At 36.7% G+C, this 16,082-nt stretch overlaps 1 long non-coding RNA gene across 1 annotated transcript in view; it reads left to right on the top strand.

The window, feature by feature from the left end:
• The first annotated feature begins 1,307 nt into the window (after positions 1-1,307).
• LOC126483990 (uncharacterized) overlaps positions 1,308-16,082 on the top strand; it is a 75,702-nt gene continuing 60,927 nt past the window's right edge. Inside the window, exons 1-2 of the long non-coding RNA XR_007587797.1 lie at positions 1,308-1,428; positions 2,274-2,374. This is a non-coding gene — a long non-coding RNA (uncharacterized LOC126483990). The remainder of the gene's footprint in view (positions 1,429-2,273; positions 2,375-16,082) is intronic.

Here is a 16,082-nt window from a genome sequence, read left to right as displayed (position 1 = left end):
GTGGGGAATAAAATATATGAAATTTGGATATAATGTTGCCACATTAGTGCCAACTGGTGGTAAAATTGCAGCATACATAAATTTGTAAGGCAAATTGTTAACTGACGCCCCAAGTAGGTACAGGGTTTTTAATAATGACACTGAATCTTACGTTTTAGGTCAGTGAATTTTTATAAATATCTTTTACCTTTTAATTTTAATCTTTTTTAGCTTGATGCTGTAGTACAAATGCCTATCACTCTTTGTGTTGCCTTAACCTTAACGGCAGATATCGGATGAAGACAGGAAATAAAATGGGCTATATAATATTTATTAATTGGTCAAGACAGTTTTATTCGCAAAATTATCCCCATTGATTCTGCCTGAATATCAGAAATTAATTTTTTATTGATGAAGATGGACTTGCAGAGGTTCATAATGCCACAGATCATATATTATAAAGGTGTTTTAATTTTATCATAGTTGTGATAACTTTTTTATTGATGAAGATGGACTTGCAGAGGTTCATAATGCCACAGATCATATATTATAAAGGTGTTTTAATTTTATCATAGTTGTGATAACTTTTTGCTTTTTTCATTGAGCGTAAATATTGCAGTGGAGTGGAAATAGAAAATTATTTTTTGTCTTTGGGTATTTAAATCTATTTTTGACGTAATTCAGATCCAAAGCAAATAGTTTGAACAGTATAAATAGTTGTTATAAAATGAGGTAAAGCATGTTTACAGTACTTGATAAACGGTAAAAGTAAGAACAAAGCTAAACTGTTGTACTTAAAAGTTGTGCTTTTAGGAAATCTGTAAGCATACTACAGTCATAATAACGTGGTCTACAGTTGCTGTCATCTCGCTGTTATTTTTAACTGCCATGTCAGCCCACGTGTGTGTACCCAGCTTCTGTAGCAATCGGGAAATGTAACTCAAAACGAAATCAAAAACAGTTTTATTCCACTTACTTTTCGAGCGACGCTTCGTCCCCTTTCAACAACGTTTTTATTGGCGTGTCAGACGCCCTAAAAATAATATCTAAAATCCATTTTCGTACCCAATATTTGTGAGAATATGTTCTTTTCATTAACGTTTCTGGGTGATCTTAAACTAAAATCTGTTCACTCACGATTATTCCTGCACGACGAATTTCACGTGATGCCATTTTGAATACAGCGCTAGTGTGAAAACACTCTTCTACGAGGGTGATGCAAGTTTTCGTGCCAGTGGAACTGCAGACGCACTAGTGGGTGTTGGTTTTGCACCCCTACCCAGAGACCACCTTGTGCGCGGTTCATGTAAAATCTTTGGCGTGAAAGCCTTTGTTTTGTTGTCAGCGGGCTAGCGGCATGCCATTCAAAGAAGTGACTTAGTTGTCGTGTGTAGAAAAGTTTATAGCGATTTGTATGCGTTTCAAAGCAGGTGATTTTTAGCCTCTGTGGTAAGGTTTCGTTGTTTCTTTCTTACTTTGTAACGTGTTATGTAGTTACTGCCGCATTATATAAAATTACTTTCAATAAAGTATCCAAACAAATAATTGTGCGGAAGATACGAGTTACGAATTTATCGAAGGATAGAAGCAATTTCACATCCAATAAATTTGAATTATGAGCATAAAAGCACTTTCTTTATAGATAGTGACGAAGTTTTTCGACAATGACATTATGTGGAGAGAGTACGTTCATGGTGAAACAACCACAAATACTAAGATTCCGGTAGCTAAACAACGTCCACCAATTAGGTAGTAACGCAAGTACTTTGTTTATTTGGTTTGCATATAACTACCACGTTTCAGGTATTTCAAGTAGCAGGGTGCCACTCGATGCTTTTGCTGTACACTAAGCGGTTATGTTTAGGCATTAGGCCTACACAATTAATAGATAGTATTCCTGCGTGTCATGTGACTGCTGGCCCGTATTTAGTAGCAGACAAGCCTTGGTATGCCGTAGGCAGCAGTTGGGTACAGATGTTCGTAACGAAAACTGAAATTGTTCCACAAGTTGCTTTGTAAACAGCAAAAGTTAAATTGCGAATTTTAAGCGGAATATGGTTCTCTGGCCTCATCTTCTGCAAGTATCTTATACCTTCACCCACACTCCTCCACATTACGTGCTGTTTAGCTCTTTACTGTAATGTTGTGGTGTGGGTGACACGACATGCCTAATTTTCTGTTAAATACCAAGTAGTAAGGTGGATAGTATGGATGTAGAATTCCATTATTATTCTTAATTTGTTTAGATTGTAAGTGTGGTGCATCATTTTAACTGTTGCGGGTTACTCGAACAGGGAAATGCCATGCTGTCACAGTCATCTGCTCCTACAACAACAGCTGCTCTGAATGAAGAACAGTACTCATCTCTGCAGTAAGTGCTTGTGGAGCTGCTCAGGTATTGTACCCAACACGTATTTTGTCTTTAGGACATCTGTAGATCGTGTTAAGCAGCACAGTAATTGTCTGGTATCTCATTGCAGTTTCAGACAGATTATGCAATACATGCAGTCTGTTTCATTAGGTAAACTCTCTTGCTCTAGAAACTTTTCTCAATTTAATCAAGAAGCTTCAAGTTAGTTACGCTTTGTGCCAGTACATTTAAACAGCAAAAACGATGGAATAACAAACTTCTTAGTGAAAGAAGGAAAAACTGCTGAGAGAGAAAACCCCTACCTGCAAAGAATGTGTGTTGATAGAGGACAATCACTGAAAAATTTACTGCAGTAAAACTGTTCCAGCACATTCATACACAGTTTCAAAGTTGCCATGTTGTGAGCATTGTTTGTATCGTTAAACAAATGTTTATAGTCTGTTGACACTGATATCAATAATTTCCAATGGTATTTTTGCATCTTCTTGTGCACTGTGCTCAGTGAAGAGAGCAGGTGGGTCCAGTAGGTAACTTTTACACAGTTTTTTGATGTGTAGTGTTTTCTTTAATAAGACTTAACTACGATATGGGATCAGGGCCGTTCTGTGTAATAGAATTAGACATCGGTGTAAAATTAAATTTTTTTTAAAATTTTACTTTTCAAAAGTTAGATGACTTTGGAACAGGAACTCTCTTTGTGTAACCATAAAATGATAGGGTCGACAGAAGCGTCCGATCCCACGCGTCGGCTTTGACTCATGACGTAAGGTGTTGTGTGTGACGTCATGACGGCACGGAGTTTGGTTTGAGCGTGGCTGTCTCCAGTTCTGTTTTATCTTATTTTATTTACTTTTCTGATCTGTTCGTTCTATCCCGTGAGATTTTTTTAAAAGACAAAAAACACTAATCGGCTACTGAAGCATCTTTATCTTCTATGGGTTGCAGGGGTTACGACCCCTGGGGAGCTGGGTGGGTATTCATGCATGGCTGTCTTCACTTACACGTTGTAGCTACGCAAGGCGTCTAAATTTATTTATATTTAGTTTTCCCCCCACCCAAAACACCCCATTTCCCGCGCTTGTCCCGTTAGTGTCATTAGGCTTCTTGTGGAAAGTGTGTGTTTTTGTTTCCGCCATATTTGTGACGTCATGGGTCAAAGCAGACGGACGGGATCGGACGCTTCCGTATTTCCAAACGATATTGCTCTAAAAATAATTTTAGAAAAATAAGATTATAGAAATATTTACTATTGTGTAAATGAGTACAAATACATGTGTAATGGAATGGGTCTTAGATGGGATGTAAAATCCATCTTAGGTGACATAGTATAAAAATTCTGTGAAAGGGTCATTCCATGTCAAATCAACACACTTTAAATAAAAATTTGTCCTCACTCTCTTAGATTTTGCTGAAACTTGGTATTCTTATAGTGGGTGCTGCAACTAAGAAAAATGCCAAATTTCAATTTTTTACCTCAAACCATTCCGGAAATATGGTCATGTAAACCTTTCAAAAACTGGCCGAAATGTGTGAATGGACTTTTTTCAAGCTGCCCTAATTGAGCTAGAGAGCTGGGAAAGGTGTCATTTTGCAGCATTTTTCATGCTCTTTCCAGTGATATACAACAAAACATAGCTTATAATTAACAACCTTTTCCAGAATACTAATTAATATTTTAATTTAATTTTTTTACATAAAGTACATAATTGAAAATTTTCAAAATATTTCGAATCATACTGTTGTAAATCACATGGCAAAATATAAGTGTGGGATGATGATGGGTTCATTGTTTAAAAAAATTATTCCGCACTCTTGTTTTTTGACCAAACTGACCTTTAACAAACAGGAATTTCATTAAAATATACTGAAAGGTAATTAAAAAAGTACTAGAAATATCAAAGTATCACCTTCTTGAAACAAAACCAAACAACATTTTCTGTAATTGATTGCTTTTTTTTTTTTTTTTTTTTAATTTCTTACAGTTTAAACTAATAGCCTATTGACCGGCAAAACGAAATGTTGAGTGTGGGACCTATAGCTAAGATTTAAATAAGGTGTGAAAAACTTACAAGTACACTATTGGTGTAATACTTCTGGTTCAAAAATGCACATTTCATTAGCACAGACTTTAGCCACTGTTTGAAGGCTGAGCATGCGTGTGTTCCCGTCTATGTATGTAGCAGGCTGTGAACAAGTTGAAACACACACAGTGCTTGATGTCTCTACAATCATTGAGAGACTGGAGCCATTGTTAAGAGGATATACGACTGTTACCTTCTAAGGCTTAGTGTACCTATAGCATTATTGTGCACTGTGGTTTTTGTGCAAATCAATTGTTAACTCTGTGTTGACCAGTTTGTATCAAGTATATTTAATAGTTCATTTACAGGTGAATCTATAAATTGAAGGAGAGTTTGTAATATGGAACCAAGTAAAAAGTGCAGTGCTGTAAGAGTGCAGTGTTGTAATCCATTGAAGAAGCCAAATCATTTTATTAGAGGCAGAAAAAACTGAGAAATGTCACAGCATGAATGCTCAAATTATTTCCACAAATTGCTAGTGGTGGCGGGATTTGTGGGAAATGTAGGAAATATGTAACCACATTGAAAAATACACCAGAGCCCATCAGTTATAAGTGTTGAAGAAGATCCTCCTGGCTCAGAGATAATCATTCCAGACCAAGACCCTGACTTCACTGCAAGTAAGTTCATTGGTTGTTCAGACACTTAACACATCACTTCAAGAACTAGGTGAGTCCCCAGTTGATAAGAAGGAACTAACATCTAGACAATACAGTAAATCAAAAGTGGAAAAAATCTCATCAGTGACATGTAAACTTTTGTTGCTGCTGAAACTTCATCAGATACTGATACTGGTGAATCTGTTCTTCAAAAAATCGAAACAAACTGTAATAATTCTATAAGTAGAGCAAAAATACTAATGATGCTTACAAGTTCACCTGAAAAGTGGGGTGTCAGGAAAATAATGAGGGAATTTAATGCTCCTAATTACGTTGTTCAGCAGTCCAAAAAAGTTTTGAAAGAGAAACGATTCATGGAAGGTCCAAACCCAAAACCAGGGAAATGTTTACCAACAGAAACTGTCAAAACTGCACATTCATTTTGTGAAAATGATGAAGTTAGCTGGGCAATTATTAAAGATTGTGTGACAATTACAGAAACAAGTGGAAGTAAAGCAAAAATATCAAAAAGACTTATTTTGTGTAACCTTAAAGAAGCTTACAAACATTTTAAAGACAAGTTTCCTAACATAAAAATAGGATTCTCTAAATTTGCCGAGTTGAGACTGAAACATTATGTATTTGCTGGCTGGAGTGGCACACACACTGTCTGTATGTGCACAACTCACTAAAACATAAAATTAATGATAGAAAATGCCAAACTAAATACAGTAACAAACAGCAGCTTAAACAATTATAAGCAGTGCATTATAAAAATGCTTTCCAACATGGGAAATTGTGAATATTGCCCAGGAGAAACTGTCATACGTAAAATTTTACAAGACTTCGTTGATGAAAACTTAATTGAACGAGTTCAGTTTCAACAGTGGGTGTCAGTTGACTGCTGTAATCTGGAAATTGTTCAGAAAACTTCTGAAGAATTCATAGATTTATTTTGTAGTAAGTCGTCTCCACAAGAGAAAATCTTATGGAATCTGAATTTGTCATCATATGTGATTTTTCGGAAAATTATAGTATAGTTCTATAGCATGAAACTCAGAGACAAGACAACAGATTACCGTTCATCCATTTGTTATATATTACAAACAGGAAGACAAAATTGAGCATCTGAGCTTTGTCAGTGTTTCAGATTGCCTAAAGCACAATACAGTTGCAGTTTACGCCTTTCAACAGAAGCCTTTCTTATCTAACAAATAAATTTCAAAACTTCCAAAAAATAAATACTATTATTCTGACGGTTCTGCTGCTCAGTACAAAAATAAGAACTTCCTGAACCTTTGCCTTTGCGAGGAAGATTTCAACATAAAATCTGAGTGCACTTTTGAGCCACAACACATGGGAAAGGGCCCTGTGATGGAGGAGGGTGTTCAGTTAAGAGACTGGCAGCTCGGTTAAGTTTGCAAAGGCCATACCAAAATCAGATCCAAACCCCACGAGATCTATTTGAGTGGGCGGTGGATAATTTCACAAATGTTGATTTTGCATATTCCACTCAATAAGACTATGCTGCTTTATTAAAATGTCGGCTTTATTAAAATGTAATCTGTTAAGTTCCAAGACAATTTGTTGGGAAACTGCTTTCAACTCAAAACTTAATTTTTGTCTGAGGTTAGTGTTAATGTGTGTTTTATAGAAAGTTGTTTCAAAATTACTGTTAGTACCTATTGTGTTAAATTTAGCTATGTATAGGTAGATACCTGTTACGCAAAAACAAGCATTGTGTATTTAATTTTTTTAATAGTTTCATTCCAAACATAATGGACCTGAACTATTATGTAAATACTTGTACTTTTTTCATACTTTATTTCAGTTTGTAGTTAAATGTTCAAACATTTTTGTTTTATCAGTTAATATACTGTTAGTTAAGTTGTATGAAATAAAAATAAGCAATCAGCTATAAAAATGATGATTAGTTTTGTTTTAATAAGGTGATGTTTTGATACTTCTAATACTTTTTTTACTTGCCTTTCAGTATATTTTAATGAAATTCCTGTTTGTTAAAGGCCAGTTTCCTCAAACTATGGCTGTTAGTGAAAAAACAAGAGTCCAGAATAATTTTTTTAACAATGAACCCATCATAATCCCACATTTATATGTTGCCATATGATTTACAACAGTATGAAGTAGTTGTGGAAATATTTAGAAAATTTTCAAATATGTACTTCTGTAAAAAAAATTAAATCAAAATATTAATTAGTATTTTGAAAAAGTTTATTAATTAGAATCTATGTTTTGTTGTATATTCGTGAATAGAGCATGCAAAATGACACCTTTCCCAGCCCTCAATCTCAATTACAGCAGCTCCTATGGCAATTTAAAAAAAGTCCGTTCACACATTTTTGGCTGGTTTTTGAAAAGTTTACATAACCATATTTCAGGAATGGTTTGAGATAAAAAATTGAGATTTGGAATTTTTCTTAGATTCAGCACCCGATATAAGAATACTAAATTTTAGCAAAATCTAAAATGGTGTGGTAAAATAGGTGTGTTGATTTGACATGGAATAACCCGCAATTTTAACCAACTGGACTCCTAAACTACTTGTGCTGCTTGAGTCAGTAGTCCTTTCTGCATATTAATTTCTTTTGTTTTTCATTCCTATCAGGTATTTTAATATTAAAACTATTTTTTCAAGTGGTGCAATGGGACTACTACAAAACAGTTTTTATTTTGAAAAATATAGGTTTCCATTCTGAACTAGTTTACATATTTGAATGGAAATAGATCAGATGAAAAATATTTATGTCCAAGCCGGGGAATGGAATTCGTGCTAATTTCCAAGAAGCGTTGTGTGTTAAACATGTTGGTTCCGGACAATATATATCAACTGCACAAACATGGATACTGTATTTTGTGTTGACGAGAGCAGTGACAAAAGACGAATGTTTACTAAGTTATCATTAGTTACAAATGAAACCAGTAATCGTGTTTACATGACTCAGCAGCAGTGTCTTATTCACGGGCTATTCTAAGGGTTTCATGCACCACCTGAAGCAGTCCTTGTTTCCCTTAACCTGGGTAAACTCTAGATACACATCTCAGGAATACTGGGAGAGTCTCAGAAGTTTGAATTTTCCCATGAAACTGCGAGTGGGCGAACGACACATCCAAAGAGACACATTCCACAGAACGATTTACAGATTCATGTTGGAAACTTTTCTTCATTGTGTTGTAGAAAATAAAATCCGTCTGGTAACTCTCTGATTCCTGGCAAGGTGAAGTGCTTTACGAGACACACTCAAGTTTTCGTGTCCCTCAAATTTACATGAATTATGAAGCACTTAAAGATTCCCTTTCAATGGCTCTGAAGATCTTTGTGTGCTTCAGTTTCATTTTTTAGTATTCGTCCATTCTGGTATTCCTAATTGGCTATATGTAATTCATCTGTTTTCATTGTCTTGTTTTGTCCACTGATAGGAATGCTGTCATTCTTGACAGAACCTGTAGCAGTTCCAAATGATGTTTGGCGATGACTCAGTTTTGGAGGTGGTACTGTGTAGTACGTGTTCTCTTACCCAGCGTTAGACTAAAATAATGCTATTTTCTATGGTAAGATTACAGTTACCAAACCATGTGTTCTCCTTGTCAATATCATTTTCTAAAGATTACAGTTACCAAACCATGTGTTCTCCTTGTCAATATCATTTTCTGACACCATGCACAGTACAATTAAAGTGGGAAATTGGGATTCACGCCATTCTTATGAAGTTTCACTCAGCTGTCTCCACGACACTTGACACAATTCCTGAAATCATCATTGGCAGCAATCTGTATTCCCAACAGGCATCCAAATAAGATTGCATGCTGCACAATTGAGGAATTGAGTTTCGCCAGGTAAGAGTTTTGAGACTAGAGATGCCAACAGCTTCACTCATTCCAATTTGCAATGCTGAATGCTACACAATGTTTCCACGGCAATCACAAAACATTCCATATCTCCCATCACAACAGCTGTGCGTTTAGTGTATTTCATCATTCAATATATATTGTTCAGAGCCCATGTGTTCAATAGGCAATGCTTCTTTGGAATTACTGAATTCTTTGTCAGTGGTCAATATTTGGCATAATATGAATTTGAAGAATATGAGATCATTTTACCAGTGCATTTTTACCACCTTTAAATGTAGGCTAAATTGGTTGTCTTGCTTTGTTCTTCCTAAAGGAGATCACTTCTTATTCATCAATGTCTACTGTTAGAACTTGTCCAATGGTGCACTTTATAGGCTTTGCAGCTACAGTTTTAAATGCAGCAAAAGAAACTAAATAAATATCTTCCATTTCATCACCCGTTTGACCAATGACATCATTATTTAATGTGTGCTTCAGTGTTACTGAATTGCAATTTTCCTTTGAACCAAAGTTAAATTCAAAAGCATTTTTGTTGATAGAATTGTCTTTATAAATCATTAGGACAAACCAGGGTGCTTGATGCTAACCATCAACTTTGGCCAGTGATGTCATATCAAGTCCAAAAATGCAACACAAACACGAAATTGGTTTTTTGACGATGTAATCTCTGACGCTCTGTCCATGCCGTTTGTGGCATGGAATTCTAGGCTGTGCCCTTAATTGATTGTCTTTGCACTAAAATGCAAGATAATGATTTGTGCAAGGTTAATTTGCACCTCTTACCCATGGAGCTATCGGTGTGTTGGATGTGTGCTGGTGGCAGGTCGTCTTTGTCTGCCACGGGAGAAGGTGGTTGCTTTGTGACTTCTGATATTTTGTATTGTAAGCAGATACCAAGTGCAGAGGAAGAATGGTGAGAAACTGCAAACAGGTATAATTTAAACTTGAATTTCCTCCACTGCATTGATGATGCAATTGGCGAGAAACACGCAATACAGACTTCCACTGTTTTCTGGTGCTTCAATCAACACAGCTATTATCTAACATGTGTTGTTGTTTTGATGGCTATTGCAGATGCTCACTACAGAATTCAATATGCCAGTTTGGAATGCCAGGAGAGAATCTCAGACGATGGAACGAATAAGGTTATTGAAGGTTATTGAAAATGAACTGCAACTTACATAATTGACATTGATATCAGAGAAAAGCAAAGTGGTTATTCCTTTGCATAGGTAAATGATGACACATTTGCACTAGGCCCAAACCTCATGAAGCCCTCCCAGATCCAGACCCATACCCAAAGGGTTTGCCAGGAAGAGTGTTTAATTATTGATTGAGCAGAGCTCAACACATGATAGAGAATGTATTTAATTTCCTGGCATTTGTTTTCAGAGTGTTTAGAAGGCCTATTTCTCTACATTTCTACACAACTTTCTTAGATGAAATGGATGAAATGGAAAGTCACCACCGACACACACACATACACACACACACACACACACACACACACACACACACACACACACACACACACACACAGTTTGTGATTTAAAATAAAAGTAACTATCTGTGTGATTATGGCTTTTGGTGGTGGTCACGTATACAGTATGCAGTTACAACTTCAAGAACAACGCACTTGTTTTGTGACATTAGTTATTTTTCAGAACTAAGTCAATATGTACTTCAGTAGTACTGCAACTCTTTGGAGATGTCATTTTCTATGAGAAAGCTCATCATACTGTATCCAAACAATACAGGCTCAGTCCATGAAATCTCACAGTGGGTGATCAGTTGACCATTTCAGAATTAAGTCACATTTGGCTCAGGGATACCTACGTCTTTAACACTTACAGCGCTGATGTAGTTTGTAGCTGCCGTCACCTGCGGACTGCGTAAAATCAGTGTTTCTCTGTAATTTCTTGTTACTGTACAGCTCTGTTACTTTAATTCCAAAACATTTTTATGTTTATTGGATTTTTTACGTTTAGTACTCAAATTTTGGGGTCAATAATTTAAAATTGGAAGGCACCAATGAAATTTCAAGTCAGTGATATTTATTGCCGGAAAAAATTGAAAAAGGATTACACTACAATATACAATGAAATATGTTGTTATCCTCTAAAAATATTTACAATTCATTTGAAGTAAAGAACAGTAACAATAAGCATAAGTTCAGTATACAATTAGCATTCTGTAGTGGACGACGGTGTCACACTTTGAAGCAGGGGGAGATACACAACCTGACATTACATTCGGTGCACTTATATGAAGTGTCCTTTCTTCCAGCCTTCCCTGTTGAACATTTCTCCTTTTTGCCACACACCACACTCCTTTGTCCTTTTCTCTTCCCTTCTGGAATGTTGACATGATTATGTTTTTGTGAGAGTTGTGCTAATTTTGATGATCCCCGTGGAAAGCTCTCTGTCGAAGGCCCAGCAGACACCACAAATCCTGCACATACTTCTTGAATAAACTGAGAGAGGTGGCAAGTTTTTATTTTTTTTTATTAAGTTATGCAGTATGTAGGCATTTGATACTGCCATTATTATGCAATTTACAGCTAGTTTCCTCCACGACTTAAGTCTTGTGATCCATAGCCCCATATGACAGTCGTTGGCCAAATAGATCCACTTAAACTTTGTTTTTATTATAGTCAACAACTGCTGCAGGTTTCAGTTCCTTTGTTGCTCTTCTTGTTCTGACACTCTGCATTGTAGCTGTGAGCCGTGTGCTGATCATCCAGGAATCTCTTTTATCTTTCCAGTGCAAGGCGAGCACATTCCCTTTGCGGCAGGAGGCCTGTTCTCCTGTTTCCAGCTTTGCATCTTTCAGTGATTTTGGAAGTCCTTTTGTGTTTTTCATCACTGTCCCAACAAGATCAGTATTATCGTCAGCTAATTCTTCACCTAATTGAACACTTGTGTTGAAACGAAGCTTATTGGTCAAATGCTTCATGACACTAGAAGCACTGTTGTCTACTGGCTCATCTCTTCCATGGTATACCTCAAAATTCCAGATATATCCTGTTCTGGATTCAGCCAAAATGTACAGCTTCATACCAACTTTGTTTGGTTCATTGGCCATATATAAAACGTGAAGCCTACTCTTCTTCTGTAGCGACAAATTCCTTCATCGACTGTTACTGTTTTCTCTGGATAATAAATATTTTGGAATTTCTCTCTCAATGCATTTAGGTGAGGTCTAACTTTATGAAGTGCATCAAAACTTGCTTCACTTTTCTTCTTTGCCTTTGTGTTATCATTGAGGTGAAACATAGATAAAAGTTTATAAATCTGTCTCTTGACAAAACACTGGTACAGAAATTACAACTGACGATAGGATCAGTACTCCAGTGGCTCTTCATGTTTGGCCTCTCACTAATTGCCATATGCAGCAAGGAATTTTTTCTTATCTGCAGTTGTTACGGTTTTCCACTGTTTGAACCTAGAATTAGGCAGAAGATTGTTGTCAGACCACAGCTTAGCAAGTTTTTGCCTGGCATAACATTTTGTCTGTTCTTTCATTTTTATGAGAGTATTGTCGAAGAAATAGAAGAATGTATCTAAAGAATCACTTGATTAATCAATAGATACATTCTGTACTAGTCCGTGAGGTCCTGTGTATACAGCTACATCAGGAATTTTGTCAATGTCTGTCCAGTCACCATCAAAGTCACTTGTACTTCTTTTTCTACTTCGAGTATTCATACATGTAAAAGGCGAAACATGATCTGTTACATTTCCTGAAGTACCTGCAGGCACATAATTCCTAATATAAAATTCTGGGCAGCATAACAAAAAACCATAAGCAGCAACTAAATCTGAAATAAATCTTGACTTACCGCTATTTTCAGATGAAATATAATCCCAATCGTCATCAGACTGCCCTGTTTCACCATCTGAAGACTCATCAAGGACTTCATAAATCATTTGCTCCAAACATTTACCCTATTCACTGCACATATCGAAAATAAAATCAACAAGAAAATGCTCAATGAGTGAAACTGAGAGGATGCCAACGCCAGACAATGTCTACGAAGTAAGATACAATAACGAAGTCTTCCATAAACGCAAAGTATTCCACTGAGTTCGCTGCTGCCATCTAGCGCTTGCGGTTGAAACTACGTAGCCTGGAGACCACTCAGACTTCGTGGGAGTCGTAAATATACATTTGATGCCACAGAGAAACATTGTAACTGCTGAGACGTAATATTACGTTGGCTGCACAATTCTGCTTCCTTGTGAGGATGTAATATTATGTTGGCCACACGCTAAGTATTAATAGTAAAACTGCCAAGTTGCATTGCACTAAGTCCAAGCACTTTTGATCAATTCGGGTTTGAAGTCTCATCAGTATGTACTCATCATTAATCAGGCACCAATTTCCATATTCTGAGAGATCTACTACTTAGTAATGAGTTAACTTACAGCCCTCAGATTTTTGTACATAAAGTACTTGCTACTAAGTTGGTATAACATACAAAAAGGGGGTTCAACATTTGGATTTTTTATAAAAAATGTTGAAATACTCATTTTCCATGCTGTGCTTTAAATTGGTGATTTTTTAACACTATTTTGTACAGGGAAACAGTATAGATATCAGCCTGTGCACTGCAACTCTTTAGTACAAGTATTAAGTTTTTAACAATAGTACAAAGCATTTCACATCACAATTAATAGCTCTTATTTTCACTTAAAGATGACCCCTTAAAAAAAACCATGAAACTTGACTAACTTTGAAGTTTTTTGCTGAAATGTTTATGTATCTGGTAGCAACCTTATATGCAGAGAATAATATCCTGGCTTGCTTTATTCATTGGCAAAAAATAAACCACTTACACATATCATCCACCTAACCACTACAGGGAATCCATACATACTACAAAAATGGATGTATATACATGTGTGTGTACGTGCCACATTGAAACCACTGGACTGATTTCAACCAAACTCGATATACATTTACCCTACTGTCAGGCAGCAATCACTGTGGGGATAAGATTCACCCACCTATCAAAGGGGTGTGAATGGGGATGAAAAAGAAGTGTAGCTCATAACATGAATTCCTAGACTATTCACTAAGTACATGAGAGGACTTCCAACAAACTTTACACATAGTTTAAAACATATATGAAATTTTTTCTTGTGAGTAATACAAAATGATGAAAGTAAAAAAAGTTCATCGCTTACTGCTTTTCTGATATTCTTGCAGTAAAAGTACTGCAAGATGCATGACATTATAATTTATTATTACTTTAATCATAACTGTATTTGCAACACATTTTGCAGACAGTAAGCACATACAGCACTTACTGCAACTGCAAAATTATATGTGCGTATGACACGTAATTCAGGAGATATATAATCATAAACAATGAGATGAGTGAAAAACCGATGCATCATGCATAATATTTAAATTTATTGTCTTGTTGTTAGTAACTCCATTTACAACACATTTTGAAGACGGGATCTACATATGTAACTGAATATACCTACAAAATTTTATCATTGTATGAAACATAGTTTGAGAGATACGATATCATAAACATTAAGCACAAGGCTGCTCACCAGATTTCTCTCCTAGCTTAGCAAATAGACTCCGTATGTATTCTTACAACAGTTGTTCGTGAAATATATGTGGTTGTCCTTATATGTCAGAACTGTAACAGGTGTGAGAATTGAAATTAGTTGTCAGTCATTTTCAGTGTGGTGATACATTGTTATTCTGTTACTGTAAATTAGAAAGACACCAGGGGGATGAAATGAGATGTAAGCAGTACTGAGAGACATTAATATTTCTTATGCTTATAATGGCATATAGACACAAAGATTCTGTAAAGAACAGTCTCATAAAGAAATTAAAGTACAAGGAAGGAAATTTTACACTAAAGAGCCAAAGAAACTGGTACACCGGCCAAATATTGTGTAGGGCCCCCTCGAACATGCAGAAGTGCTGCAAAACAATGTGGCAGGGACTCGACTAATGTCAGAAGAAGTGCTGGATGATCATGGAGGGCTGTTCATAAATCTGTTAGAGTATGACGGAGTGGAGATTTCTTCAGAACAGCATGTCGCAAGGCATCCCAGATATGCTCAACAATGTTAATGTCTGCAGAGTTTGGCAGCCAGTGGAATTGTTTAAACTCGGAAGAGTATTCCTGGGGCCACAGTGTACTAATACTGGATGTTCAGGGTGTCGCATTGTCCTGCTGGAATTGCCCAAGTCGGTCGGAATGCACAATGGACATGAATGGATGCAGCTGATCAGACAGGATGCTTACGTATGCGTCACCTGTCAGTCGTATCTAGACGTATCAGGGGTCCCATATCACACCAACTGTGTCCACCCCACACCACTACAGAGCCTCCGCCAACTTGAACAGGCCCATGTTGGCATGCTGGATTCGTGGATTCATGAGGTTGTCTCCATACCCGTACACATCCATCCGCTCGATATAATTTGAAATGAGGTTCGTCCGAGAAGGCAACATGTTTCCAGTCATCAACAGTCCAATGTCGGTATTGATGGGCCCAGGCAAGGTATAAAGCTGCATGTTGTGCAGTCATCAAGGGTACATGAGTGCCTTCAGCTCCCAAAATTCGTATCGATGATGTTTCATTCGGTGGTTCGCACGCTGACACTTGTTGATAACCCAGCATTGAAATCTGCAGCAATTTATGGAAGGGTTGCACTTATGTCATGTTGAACAATGCTCTAGTCATTGTTGGTCCTGTTCTTGCAGGATCTTTTTCTGGCCTCGGCGATGTCAGAGATTTGATGTTTCATGGGATTCCTGATACTCACGGTACACTCATGATTAGTTGTATTGGAAAATCCCAACTTTATTGCTGCCTTGGAGATGCTGTGTCTCATCAATAGTGGGTCAACTTTGACACTACGATCAAACACTTTTAAATGTTGATAACATGCCATTGTAGCAGCAGTAACTGATTTAACAACTGCACTAGATACTTGTCTTCTGTAGGTGTTGCCGACTGCAGTGGCATATTCTGCCTGTTGTCATATCTCTGTATTCGAATACGCACGCCTATACCAGTTTCTCTGGCACTTCAGTGTAATAAATACACATCATCTACTGTGCATGTAACATTGTTTTCCATGACGTCTCGATCCAAAAATGAAATATGTTCACTTTAGGGTGAGAGATCAGATCTTTTCATA

The sequence above is a fragment of the Schistocerca serialis genome, chromosome 6 (genome assembly GCF_023864345.2).
Source record: "Schistocerca serialis cubense isolate TAMUIC-IGC-003099 chromosome 6, iqSchSeri2.2, whole genome shotgun sequence".
Lineage (NCBI taxonomy): Eukaryota > Metazoa > Arthropoda > Insecta > Orthoptera > Acrididae > Schistocerca > Schistocerca serialis.
This window is presented reverse-complemented; position numbering and strand designations above follow the sequence as displayed.